The sequence below is a fragment of the Littorina saxatilis genome, linkage group LG10 (assembly GCF_037325665.1).
Source record: "Littorina saxatilis isolate snail1 linkage group LG10, US_GU_Lsax_2.0, whole genome shotgun sequence".
NCBI classification, from domain to species: domain Eukaryota; kingdom Metazoa; phylum Mollusca; class Gastropoda; order Littorinimorpha; family Littorinidae; genus Littorina; species Littorina saxatilis.
In genome coordinates this window covers 26,639,171-26,651,538 of record NC_090254.1, presented here as the reverse complement: position 1 = coordinate 26,651,538, position 12,368 = coordinate 26,639,171, and the positions used below count along the sequence as shown (strand labels likewise).

At 42.5% G+C, this 12,368-nt stretch overlaps 1 long non-coding RNA gene across 1 annotated transcript in view; it reads left to right on the top strand.

Annotated features, from left to right (window-relative positions):
* LOC138978550 (uncharacterized) overlaps positions 1–12,368 on the top strand; it is a 76,939-nt gene that overhangs the window by 19,489 nt on the left and 45,082 nt on the right. Inside the window, exon 2 of the long non-coding RNA XR_011459725.1 lies at positions 11,031–11,079. This is a non-coding gene — a long non-coding RNA (uncharacterized lncRNA). The remainder of the gene's footprint in view (positions 1–11,030; positions 11,080–12,368) is intronic.

Genomic DNA, 12,368 nt, shown 5'->3' with positions numbered 1-12,368 from the left:
TAAAATTGTTTTACCATGCACATATTCTGTCACATCTAAGTTATGCTTCCACGTTGTGGGACAACTGTAGTGATGTCCACATGATGAAACTAAATTCTCTCCATCGTCGTGCAGCTAAACTGATGGTACCTAACTCATCAGTCACTACTGACAAGAAACTAAAACTGCTCGACCTCCTTCCGTTAAACCAGCAGCTTAAACTGAATAAAGCATTGTTCATGTTTAGAGTTACAAACAAAGAAGTCCCTGAGTACATTCAGTCACTATTTCAAAGGGCAACCAACAGGTATGGTTCCAGTAAATTCATTCCACCTCGCCCTCGACTAGATTTGTACAAGTCTAGTCTTGCATTCTCCGGATCTTCAGTATGGAATTCGCTTCCAACTGTACTTAAACATATTCCATCAGTCAAGGCCTTTAAAAAACAAACACACAGACATTTGTTCGAAGTCTGATTCAAAGTGAAACAGTTATTGTAACATTGTGGCAATTCGTAAATTGGTTTATTCCGATATCTTAAACCACCCTAATTTAATCAATACATAAACGTTATCTTATAGCTTCACATGTATATGAGCATGCGTGTATGCAATTTATGCATGGAAAAAGATACTGGATACGATTCTCTTTTTATATTTAGTCAAGTTTTGACTAAATATTTTAACATCGAGGGGGAATCGAAACGAGGGTCGTGGTGTATGTGCGTGTGTGTGTGTGTGTGTGTGTCTGTGTGTGTGTGTGTAGAGCGATTCAGACTAAACTACTGGACCGATCTTTATGAAATTTGACATGAGAGTTCCTGGGTATGAAATCCCCATACATTTTTTTATTTTTTTTGATAAATGTCTTTTATGACGTCATATCCGGCTTTTCGTGAAAGTTGCGGCGGCACTGTCACGCTCTCATTTTTCAATCAAATTGGTTGAAATTTTGGTCAAGTAATCTTCGACGAAGCCCGGACTTCGGTATTGCATTTCAGCTTGGTGGCTTAAAAATTAATTAATGACTTTGGTCATTAAAAATCTGAAAATTGTAAAAAAAAAAAAAATTTTATAAAACGATCCAAATTTACGTTCATCTTATTCTCCATCATTTTCTGATTCCAAAAACATAAAAATATGTTATATTTGGATTAAAAACAAGCTCTGAAAATTAAATATATAAAAATTATTATCAAAATTAAATTGTCGAAATTAATTTAAAAACACTTTCATCTTATTCCTTGTCGGTTCCTGATTCCAAAAACATATAGATATGATATGTTTGGATTTAAAACACGCTCAGAAAGTTAAAACAAAGAGAGGTACAGAAAAGCGTGCTATCCTTCTTAGCGCAACTACTACCCCGCTCTTCTTGTCAATTTCACTGCCTTTGCCATGAGCGGTGGACTGACGGTATACGGTCTTGCTGAAAAATGGCATTGCGTTCAGTTTCATTCTGTGAGTTCGACAGCTACTTGACTAAATGTTGTATTTTCGCCTTACGCGACTTGTTATGATTGTTGTTTTCCTACACTTGACTTGCTATTTGTTTGCTTGCTGTTGTTGTTTTTACTCAGGACCTCATGTTCTTATTGAACGTAACTTTGCACTCATTATTATTATTGTCATTATTGTTATTATTATTAGCGTTATTATTATAATTATTATTATTTTATTGTTATTAATCTTATTATCATGAAATCATCATCATTGCCTTCATTGCTATTATCATTGTTACTTTTGCTATCTTTATACTTCATAGTTTTTATTTAGTTAATCTATAACTTTTGATTTGCTTTTAAATGTTACTTATTACCATATGTATGTTTCGTCAAATTCGTAGTGTCCATAATATACTCTTTTCATGTGTTGTTTTGTTCTCGTCTTTGTTTGCAAGGACAGATTGTAAGATTAAACAATGCCTAAAATCTCCATCCTTCTGTAATAAAGTTTAATCAATCAATCAATCAATCAATCTCTCTCTCTCTCTCTCTCTCTCTCTCTCTCTCTCTCTCTCTCTCTCTCTCTCTCTCTCTCTCTCTCTCTCTCTCTCTCTCTCTCTGTCACTGACAGATTCATTGATAGACCAGTTGAAAATGTCATTTGAGGCATGGCCCTTGACATTTGATTCCAATGGTTCATCACGGCGAAACAGTTCTTCGTCACATTTTTGTCACAGTCTTCATATGATATCCACTTTTTTCTCACTCGGTCAGTGTTGAAAGGTTAATCTTACTCTGCAGCGAGTGATCAGACTGATACTAGAAGCATGGACTTAAACCTTAGTTCTGACGTCATGTTTTAAACCGTCATCACTGGTCAAGGCTGGGTGGCCGAGTGGTAACGCACTTGCGCTCGGAAGCGAGAGGTTGCGAGTTCGACCCTGGGTCAGGGCGTTAGCAATTTTCTTCCCCCTTTCCTAACCTAGGTGGTGGGTTCAAGTGCTAGTCTTTCGGATGAGACGAAAAACCGAGGTCCCTTCGTGTACACTACATTGGGGTGTGCACGTTAAAGATCCCACGATTGACAAAAGGGTCTTTCCTGGCAAAATTGTTTAGGCATAGATAAAAAATGTCCACCAAAATACCCGTGTGACTTGGAATAATAGGCCGTGAAAAGTAGGATATGCGCCGAAATGGCTGCGATCTGCTGGTCGATGTGAATGCGTGATGTATTGTGTAAAAAAAAAAATTCCATCTCACACGGCATAAATAGATCCCTGCGCCTTGAGTCCGAGTCTGGAGATACGCGCGCGATATAAGACTTCATATAAGACTTCATATAAGGCTGGCGTGGGAGCGACTGGACGGAATGATTGTCCTCGACCAAGGATTGGAGACTGTAACAAACATGATATGTTTCTCAAGGCCAACTCCTTAACATATGATCAAGCATGCGTTGACAGAATCAGTGTATAACTGAATACAAACAGGTTGATTGCTTGACAACTGTACACACACACACACACACACACACACAGACACACACACACACACACACACACACACACACACACACACACACACACACACACACACACACACACACACTTTCCATGAATTAGTCATTAAAAACGTGTTCTTGGTCGAGGGACAATGTACTCGTCCTTCTTCTCACTCTAACCTCCCCCCCCCCCCCCCTTTCTCCTCTGTGTAAAATGTGCATCGCCTCACCAACAAATTCCCCTTTCTGTAGCGTTTCCCCCCTCCCTCCCCCACCCCAAAGCACAGTGCCGCCAATTCCCTTTCCCCTAGCCTCTGTAACCTACGTGCCTCTCCCCGAACATCTCTCCCTCTACCCCCTGTTTCCATCAGAAATAATAATTCAGTCCTATGTTACAGGTGTACGTAAAGAGCAACAATTAAGAGTGCATGACTAACTAAGCTGTTCACATCAAGTTGGTTATACGGGTGCCTTCCTTCCCGTGTAAACCAGCAAATAAACCAGCATGTAAACCAACATATCAAGCGCATATACACCAGCATGTAAACCAATATGTAAACAGCATGTAGACCAATATGTAAACCAGCATGTAAACCAACATATAAAGCGCATGTTTACAAGCATGTAAACCAATATGAAAACAGCATGTAAATCAATATGTAAACCAGCATGTAAACCAACATTATAAAGCGCATGTTTACAAGCATGTAAACCAGCATGTAAACAGCATGTAAATCAGCATGTAAACCAACATGTAAACCAACATGTAAACCAACAAAATTGTATAGAGCATGTAAATCAACATATAGACCGCATGTAAACCAGCATACCAACAAACCAGCATGTAAATAAGCACGACATCAGCATATACATGGCATGTAAACATTAACAAGCATACAAACCAGCATTTAAACCAGCATGTAAACCAGCTTGTAAATCAGCAAACAAACACGCATCTCTTCGACAGATCTGTGGTGGTTTCCCTGATCTTTTAAACTGGTAGGTGGTATCTTTAATGCATCCTGTTCTTACATTCACACGCGGAGATCTATTGTACATAGTATTAATACACAACAGACAATGTTATGGCTGTCGCAATGCTTACTGCATAATAATGAGCGCAAGGGGCAAATTGCACCTACGCAGAGTCAGCGGCGCTGCATGCTGCGAAAGGGATTATGACGAGAACTTGGCCTGTTTTCTTTTCACGCAACGTGTAGCGGGCTGGGGAAAGAAAAAAAGAATTACCTCAATAATCTGCAGTGCGTCGTCTGTGCCGCTGACTCTGCGCAGGTATAATTTCCCCCTAACTGCTTGCACAAAACAGATGATGCAGTGATAAAACAGTATTTGACACACTGTCTTTTTTATGGGGCAAGGACACCTGCGGTAATAGACAAAATAATGATTAAAACCTTAACTATAATGCCGCTAGTGCCGTTTCCGCTTATTAACTATTGCGTAGAATGCCTTCATGATTATGTTTAAATGAAACAGAGGGTGTCTTCCGCATCTGGTCTGTTTCTGTGTTACTGGTTTTGTTACGTTGTGAATGTGTTTCGCTTCATTATGGCGCATTCATGCACACAAACACACAGCTGTACACGTGCAGACAAACGGAAGAATACACGAACATACAATAATATGCTTACCCATCAACACTCTTTTGTACAGCAAAATGACATAAGCAGAAAGCATTTGTTAGTTCCGAGTTTCAGTTCCGTTTTAACAGAAATAATTGCCCCATGCTATGAATGGATTCATATTTCTTTCTCTAAATACAAAATTGGTGCTACGTTACAAAAAAGAACTAGAACCAGGGATGTAACACCTTGCATTATCGTGCATTTTTAGTGGGTGATATTAGTAGCTTCATTCGTACACACTCACGTGTAGCCGGCCATCACACATTATTTTACTCTCACAGTGCAGCCGGTATTGCTTGTTGTTTTTGGTGAAGTTAACTTCAGGTTGGTCGAGCATGACGTACATTTCCTTGTTCAGGATGATGTTAGTAGGAGCTTAGTTGAAAAGAAGAACATTTGAGTACATACATTTGTTTTTATATTGTGAAGCTCAATGTTTGAAATACACACAATTCCAATGTTTGGTGAACGCAACAGACATGATCCAAATCTGGCCTCGTATTTGGGACCTTGTTCGGCGGTCACGTGTCTGTTTTGGTGTTCATGTGGTCAACCGTGATGAGAAAGGGCCTTTTATAACGTAACTGTTTTTAATTTTGCGTTTTTTGCGTATGTTGTACCATGATTCACGCAAAGTGTCTAACACATTTTGACATGAAATGATGCAGAATTTTCTCCGTGTAAATAGCTTTGATGTACCAGAGTCAACAGCTTTGCACTTTCAATTGTGACAGTTGGTTAGAAGAGGGAAGAAGAAGTGGAGGGGGGGGCGTACAAACTGGACCGCACACTGTTCGGTTGAAGCCTAAAATCCTCACTGTCAAAAAGTTAAGATTTCACAGTCGTGCAGTAAAATGCAAATTCTCACCAGGGGATACTAGGTCAAAACTAAGAACACAATGCTCTCCGTTTTATATAGGCTACATTTAGCTGTGCGAATCTAGGACTTATAGGCTAGAGTCAGTGAAGCGAATCACGGACTTTATTGAATGCTAAAGTCCCTCTGCACTTTTGCACAGATGGTAAGTGGGGCGTAGAGGGGGGGGGGGGGGGTGGTGGTGTTCGGGGAGTAGGGGGTGCACGGTGTTAGCAGACAAAGCGTGGGACACCGTGACACTGCATTCGTCTGCATGTTTGGAGGTCGTTTTCATCTGGCTAGCAGGAAAGCAATATGCATTGTTGAAAAGATGAACTAGAAAAAGATGACGAAGAATATACCTCTCTGTTCATGCCGTTGTCTTCTTGTCGATCACTCAGATGCTTCATGCCGTTGTAATACAGGTATCTTAACCGTCCTTCTCTTCTTCTTCTTCTTGGCGTTCGCAGAGGTTACACGATCAGTCCAGCACTGGTGATAAATGTTGTCGTTTTCTCCAACTCCTGTCGACTGCCATATAGTTTGGTCTGCAAGGGAGTTGGTGACGGCCACACTTCTTTTCGTTCCTCATCTAGTAAGGGACATCGCTGTAAGATGTGTTCCGCTGTTTGGTCTTCTTGACCGCAGGCACAGGTTGGTGATGGCGCCAGCTTGAACTTTCGGTTCATGTGAGCATTGAGCCTGTTGTGGCCAGTACGCAGGCTGATGAGGTTGACTTGCTGCTCTCTGGACATTGTGTGGTAGTCATCTGTGTTTGTCCTTGGCCTCATCAATGCCTTGATGATTGTCTTCTGCTCACTAAAGCTGACACTGTTTTCGGGTTGGTCTTCCACGGCTCCTTCTTTCGCCAGCTCATCTGCCCTTTCATTTCCTGGTATCCCACAGTGTGCTGGTATCCACTGGAGGACAACTCTTCTGGTTTGTCTGACCATCTGTAATGCTTTGGCCAGCTGTGGGAGTTTGTTGTTCTCTGGGGCCTGAAGGACTGAAAGGGCGTCCGAGAGGAAGACAACTTGGTAGCAAGGGTCTGCGGAGTCCTGAACCAAGGAGGCGCGTCCGATCTGAGAGAGAGAGAGAGGGGGGGAGAGAGAGAGAGAGGGAGAGGGAGAGAGAGAGAGAGAGAGAGAGAGAGGGAGAGAGAGAGGGGGGATGGGAGAGAGAGAGAGAGAGGGAGGGAGGGAGGGAGGGAGAGAGAGAGAGAGAGAGAGAGAGAGAGGAGAGGAGGAGAGAGAGAGAGAGAGAGAGAGAGAGACAGAGAGACAGAGAGAGACAGAAAGAGAGAGAGAGAGGTTAATTAAGCCTGCTGCTGTCATCTCTGTATTTGATGCTTCGCGTTGGAGCATTGATCCGTGACCTCTCTCATTCACGATCATCATTATTCTATGTACATGTATCTAAACCTGAATCTGCTCTTTTTTCGGTAGGTGATCCCACCAGTGGAATTTAAGGTTCAATATACCTCTTTAAAGCAAATATAAGAGACTGTTCACTGCGGTTATGCCCCCTCTATAAGACAGTTTCGTCCGCTAAAAACGAACTAAGGCGTAACACGGAACTGGATACGCAAACTGGTGCAACACGCCAACAGGTTATGAAGCGGCTGAAGCCTTTGGTTGATGGTCATATACAGCTGTTATATACTTGTTAACAAAAAAGCCTTTGGTTGATGGTCATATACAGCTGTTATATACTTGTGTTGATGGTCATATACAGCTGTTATATACTTGTGTTGATGGTCATATACAGCTGTTATATACTTGTTAACAAAAAAGCCTTTGGTTGATGGTCATATACAGCTGTTATATACTTGTTAACAAAAACAGCCTTTGGTTGATGGTCATATACAGCTGTTATATACTTGTTAACAAAAATAGCCTGGTCAGATCGAAGACGGGGAGCGGAACTGTCTTCACCATAGATAGTGCGCCTTTAATGATATATACTTTTTCACCATAAATAGTGCGCCTTTAATGATATATACTTTTTCACCATAAAATAATAGTGCGCCTTTAATGATATATACTTTTTCACCATAAATAGTGCGCCTTTAATGATATATACTTTTTCACCATAAATAGTGCGCCTTTAATGATATATACTTTTTCACCATAAATAGTGTGCCTTTAATGATATATACTTTTTCACCATAAATAGTGCGCCTTTAATGATATATATACTTTTTCACCAGAAATAGTGCGCCTTTAATGATATATATACTTGTTCACCATAAATAGTGCGCCTTTAATGATATATACTTTTTCACCATAAATAGTGCGCCTTTAATGATATATATACTTTTTCACCAGAAATAGTGCGCCTTTAATGATATATATACTTGTTCACCATAAATAGTGCGCCTTTAATGATATATACTTTTTGTCGTTGCTCTTACAGTTTCAATGAATGGATCAGTCGGGACTTCATAGTGACGCAACCGATTGATCATATTTCAGTCAGATTTGTCGCCTTCTGAATAGAATCATATCTAATCCAGTAAGATCTAATTTCAGCATCAACTTCTACCTAATCAGCAAAGTGTTGTTGTTGTTGTTGTTGTTGTTGTTGTTGTTGTTGTCTCCCTTTTTTCCCCAAAAACGTTCAACTAACAAAATCATTTTGCTCTGCTGGTGACGTAATTACGTATTGAAATGTTAAAATTGAGCTAAATTATATCGTCGTATATGTGGAGGAGGCACGGCGCCGTACTGCTAAATACCGTACCATCTTTACATCGCGTACTCGACACATTGACTTGATTCTTAATGGAATAATATCTTAATCCACTCCAGTCTAATCTTGGCATCTCACAATCCAATCTAATCTCCCCCCATGAGCTAAAATCCTCCCTCCACCTTCGAGGAGCCGGGTGCAGCGGAGAGCGAACGAGCTGCGAAAATCGATTGAGGTCTGATACAATCATTGTTGACAAGGTCGAAGAACGGGTGGAGGTGAGTGGAACGGGTTAGGGGGGGCAGGAAGAGAGGGGGTGGGGGGGGGGTGGAGCGGGAGGGGAGGGGTGCCAGAAGGGGGTGGAAGGATTGTGACATTTAAGTTAAGGAATGGCAGAGGGGGTGCTGGGAGAAGAGGAGAAGGAGGAGAGAGAGATCGAGGAGGGAGAGAGAAAGAGAGAGAGAGGGGAGAGAAAGAGAGAGATAGGAGGGAGAGAGAAAGAGAGAGAGAGGGGAGAGAAAGAGAGAGAGAGGAGGGAGAGAGAGAAAGAGAGAGAGAGAGAGGGGGGAGAAAGAGAGTGAGAGAGGAAGGGAGGGAGGAAGGGAGTGAGAGAGACAGAGAGAGAGGGAGAGAGAGAGAGAGAGAGAGAGAGAAGAGAGAGAGAGGGGGGAGAAAGAGAGAGAGAGAGGGAGGGAGGAAGGGAGTGAGAGAGAGACAGAGAGAGAGAGAGAGAGAGAAAAGAGAGAGAGAGAGGGGGGAGAAAGAGAGAGAGAGAGGGAGGGAGGGAGGGGGGAGGAAGGGAGTGAGAGAGAGACAGTGAGAGAGGGAGAGAAAGAGCGAGATAAAGAGCGAGATAAAGAGTGAGAGATAGAGAGAGAGAGAGAGACTGGGAGCGCACGGACACACACACGCACACACATAGACACACACACACACATAGACACACACACACACACACACACACACACACACACACACACACACACACACACACACACACGCACACACATAGACACACACATTACAAAGAAAAACAGAGGAATAAGTTATTGATGGTCCAATGATTATGTCACATAAGGAGTACTACAACGAGAAAAACACAAAACAAGATCATGATCACAAGAACAACGATTACAGAAAATCACGAAAGAGAGAGAGAGAGAGAGAGAGAGAGAGAGAGAGAGAGAGAGAGAGAGAGAGAGAGAGAGAGAGAGAGAGAGAGAGAGAGAGAGAGAGAGAGAGAGAGAGAGAGAGAGAGAGAGAGAGGTTACCTCCCTTGCACCGCGAAGCGAAAACTTGCAGAGCGTATGATAACAGTGATGCTGCGATTGTGAACTTACTTTCTCTGTTCGCATACATCGGTTTTGTCGATTTACTTTGCCCATGCTCTGCTTGGTACTCATAAATGCGTACGATTGCATTGATGTTATGTTCGGCATTGAATTTACAAGCAGTAGCGTATTGTATTGTATTCTGCCATTTTACCCCCCCCCCCCCTTTTTTTTTTACCCCAAAGCCTCCCTTCCGATTCCCTCCCCCTGCCCCCACCCGGCCACCATCTATCTTACATGCATTCTCACAGGGACCTCTCCCCCCCCCCCCCCCCCCCACCTCCCGCTCTCCCTCTGTTTTTCCCTTCTTCTCTTCGTAGCCTTCCAAATTGTCATTTATATTTAGATTCTTTTTCCTTTTTAGTGATTTTGTAACCGTAGTTTTTAACCGTACTTGTGAATCTCACTGCGTGTGTAAGTTTCTTGCAAAAAAGTCGGAGATTATATGTAAACTCTAGCAAGTATCAGTAGAAGTTAATTGTCGCGGAGTAAAGCGCCGTTTAATAAGGCTGCATCGCCGATCTGTATCTTCTGCCTCACTTCCCACGATGACTTGTACACCCTGAGCTAGCGGGGAACCTTCACGCATGCAGAGCTCTGTTATTGGATCATCAGTACGCTCCCTTTCTCTACCTGTGTTCCTCTCATCTGTGTATCTTACTACTACTACTACTACTACTACTACTACTACTACCAGACACAATCCACTACTACTACCAGACAATCCCCTACTACTACTACTACTACTACTACTACTACTACTACTACTACTACTACTACTACTACTACTACTACTACACACAATCCACCCCCCGCGGGTTAGGGGGAGTCCCATATTGGTTGGGACAAGAAAGAATTTACCCGATGCTACCCAGCATGTCGTAAGAGGCGACTAACGGTTCTGTTTCTCCTTTTACCCTTGTTAAGTGTTTCTTGTAGAATATAGTCAATGTTTGTAAAGATCATTAGTCAAGCAGTATGTAAGAAATGTTAAGTCCTTTGTACTGGAAACTTGCATTCTCCCAGTAAGGTCATATATTGTACTACGTTGCAAGCCCCTGGAGCAATTTTTTGATTGGTACTTTTGTGAACATGGAACAATTAACAAGTGGCTCTATCCCATCTCCCCCCTTTCCCCTATCCCATCTCCCCCCTTTCCTCGTCGCGATATAACCTTGAATGGTTGAATACGACGTTAAACACCAAATAAAGAAAGAAACAGACACAATCCACTACTACTACTACTACTACTACTACTACTACTACTACTACCCTCGTTTCTTTCAGGCCGCATATATCTGGAGCCCCAGGCTTGTACATGTATACAATGCCGGGTAATCTTATTCCGTTTCGATTTGTGTAGTTCGACGTTGCTGGTTTATAGTAAAAGGAACTATAGATTGGGTATGTTGATGAGGAAAAGATGTGATTGAAATGATTGCACCTTTTCTGTGTATTCTCTTCATTTAGTATTCGTCTAATGTGTCTGTCTATCTATGTAAGGGCATCCGACTCTGTGAGTGAATGTTGCCCAAGATTTGATACACCAACTAACCTTGATGTTTCCTTACCTGTGTTGCAGCAGGGGGGACAGAGTGAGATGACCAGTCAGGCAGCTACCCCCGCCACAGGTAAGAAGCCATTGTTTTCTCCCTCGCACGCACGAACGCATGCAACGCACAAGAGTTTCCGAAAACGCGCGCTGGCAAACGCACACGCCGCTCAGAAAGACACACAGAGTCATACTGACACATGTACACACACGCAGACAGGCAGCAGACAAGCATGCCCGCACGCACGAACAGACAGACTGACAGACACACACACACACACACACACACACACACACACGCACGCACCAACGCACTCACACACACACACATACACACACACACGCACCAACGCACTCACACACACACATACACACACACACACACACACACACACGCACCAACGCACTCACACACATACACACGCACCAACACACACACACACACACACTCACACACACACTTTTACACTTACTTCATCCGCCTGGTCTTCGTTACTTGTTGTCATCCTTGATGTTTTGTCTCACGACCAAAATTAATGCCCTCGACCAATTTACCCTTCGATCTTTTGTTAGTTTTCATTATTTTTCTCAACAATTTCACAATCGATTTCTTAACGCACAGTAAGTAGTGTCATCTGTGAAGTGGTTTTATGAAAAAAACATTCTCAGCACAGAAAGCAGTCAGGATGTTACCCCCCGCGGGTTAGGGGGAAGAATTTACCCGATGCTCCCCAGCATGTCGTAAGAGGCGACTAACGGATTCTGTTTCTCCTTTTACCCTTGTTAAGTGTTTCTTGTATAGAATATAGTCAATGTTTGTGAAGATTTTAGTCAAGCAGTATGTAAGAAATGTTAAGTCCTTTGTACTGGAAACTTGCATTCTCCCAGTAAGGTCATATATTGTACTACGTTGCAAGCCCCTGGAGCAAATTTTTGATGAGTGCTTTTGTGAACAAGAAACAATTAACAAGTGGCTCTATCCCATCTTTCCCCCCCCCCCCCCCTTTCCCCGTCGCGATATAACCTTGAACGGTTGAAAACGACGTTAAACACCAAATAAAGGAAGAAAGAAAGTCAGGGTGTTGAACTTTGGTATGTGTCCAGGTGGAGGGATCGTCTTATCCTATTTAAAAGCCTGGGCAGATCTGAGATTGTGACCCGAATTGTTTACACTACGAAAAAATTTAATGTGCTTTTCAGATGGAGGTCAACTAACAGATGTTAAAACAGAAACGCTTATAAAAAGCAAGGTTTTAATAGGGTCGGGTAGGGTTTTAAATCGGGTGGTGGAGGTGGTGGGGGGGGGGGGAGGGGTATCTCAAAGAGAGGGTCAATGGTATTGTCGTAGACTCTAGCTAGACGCACACG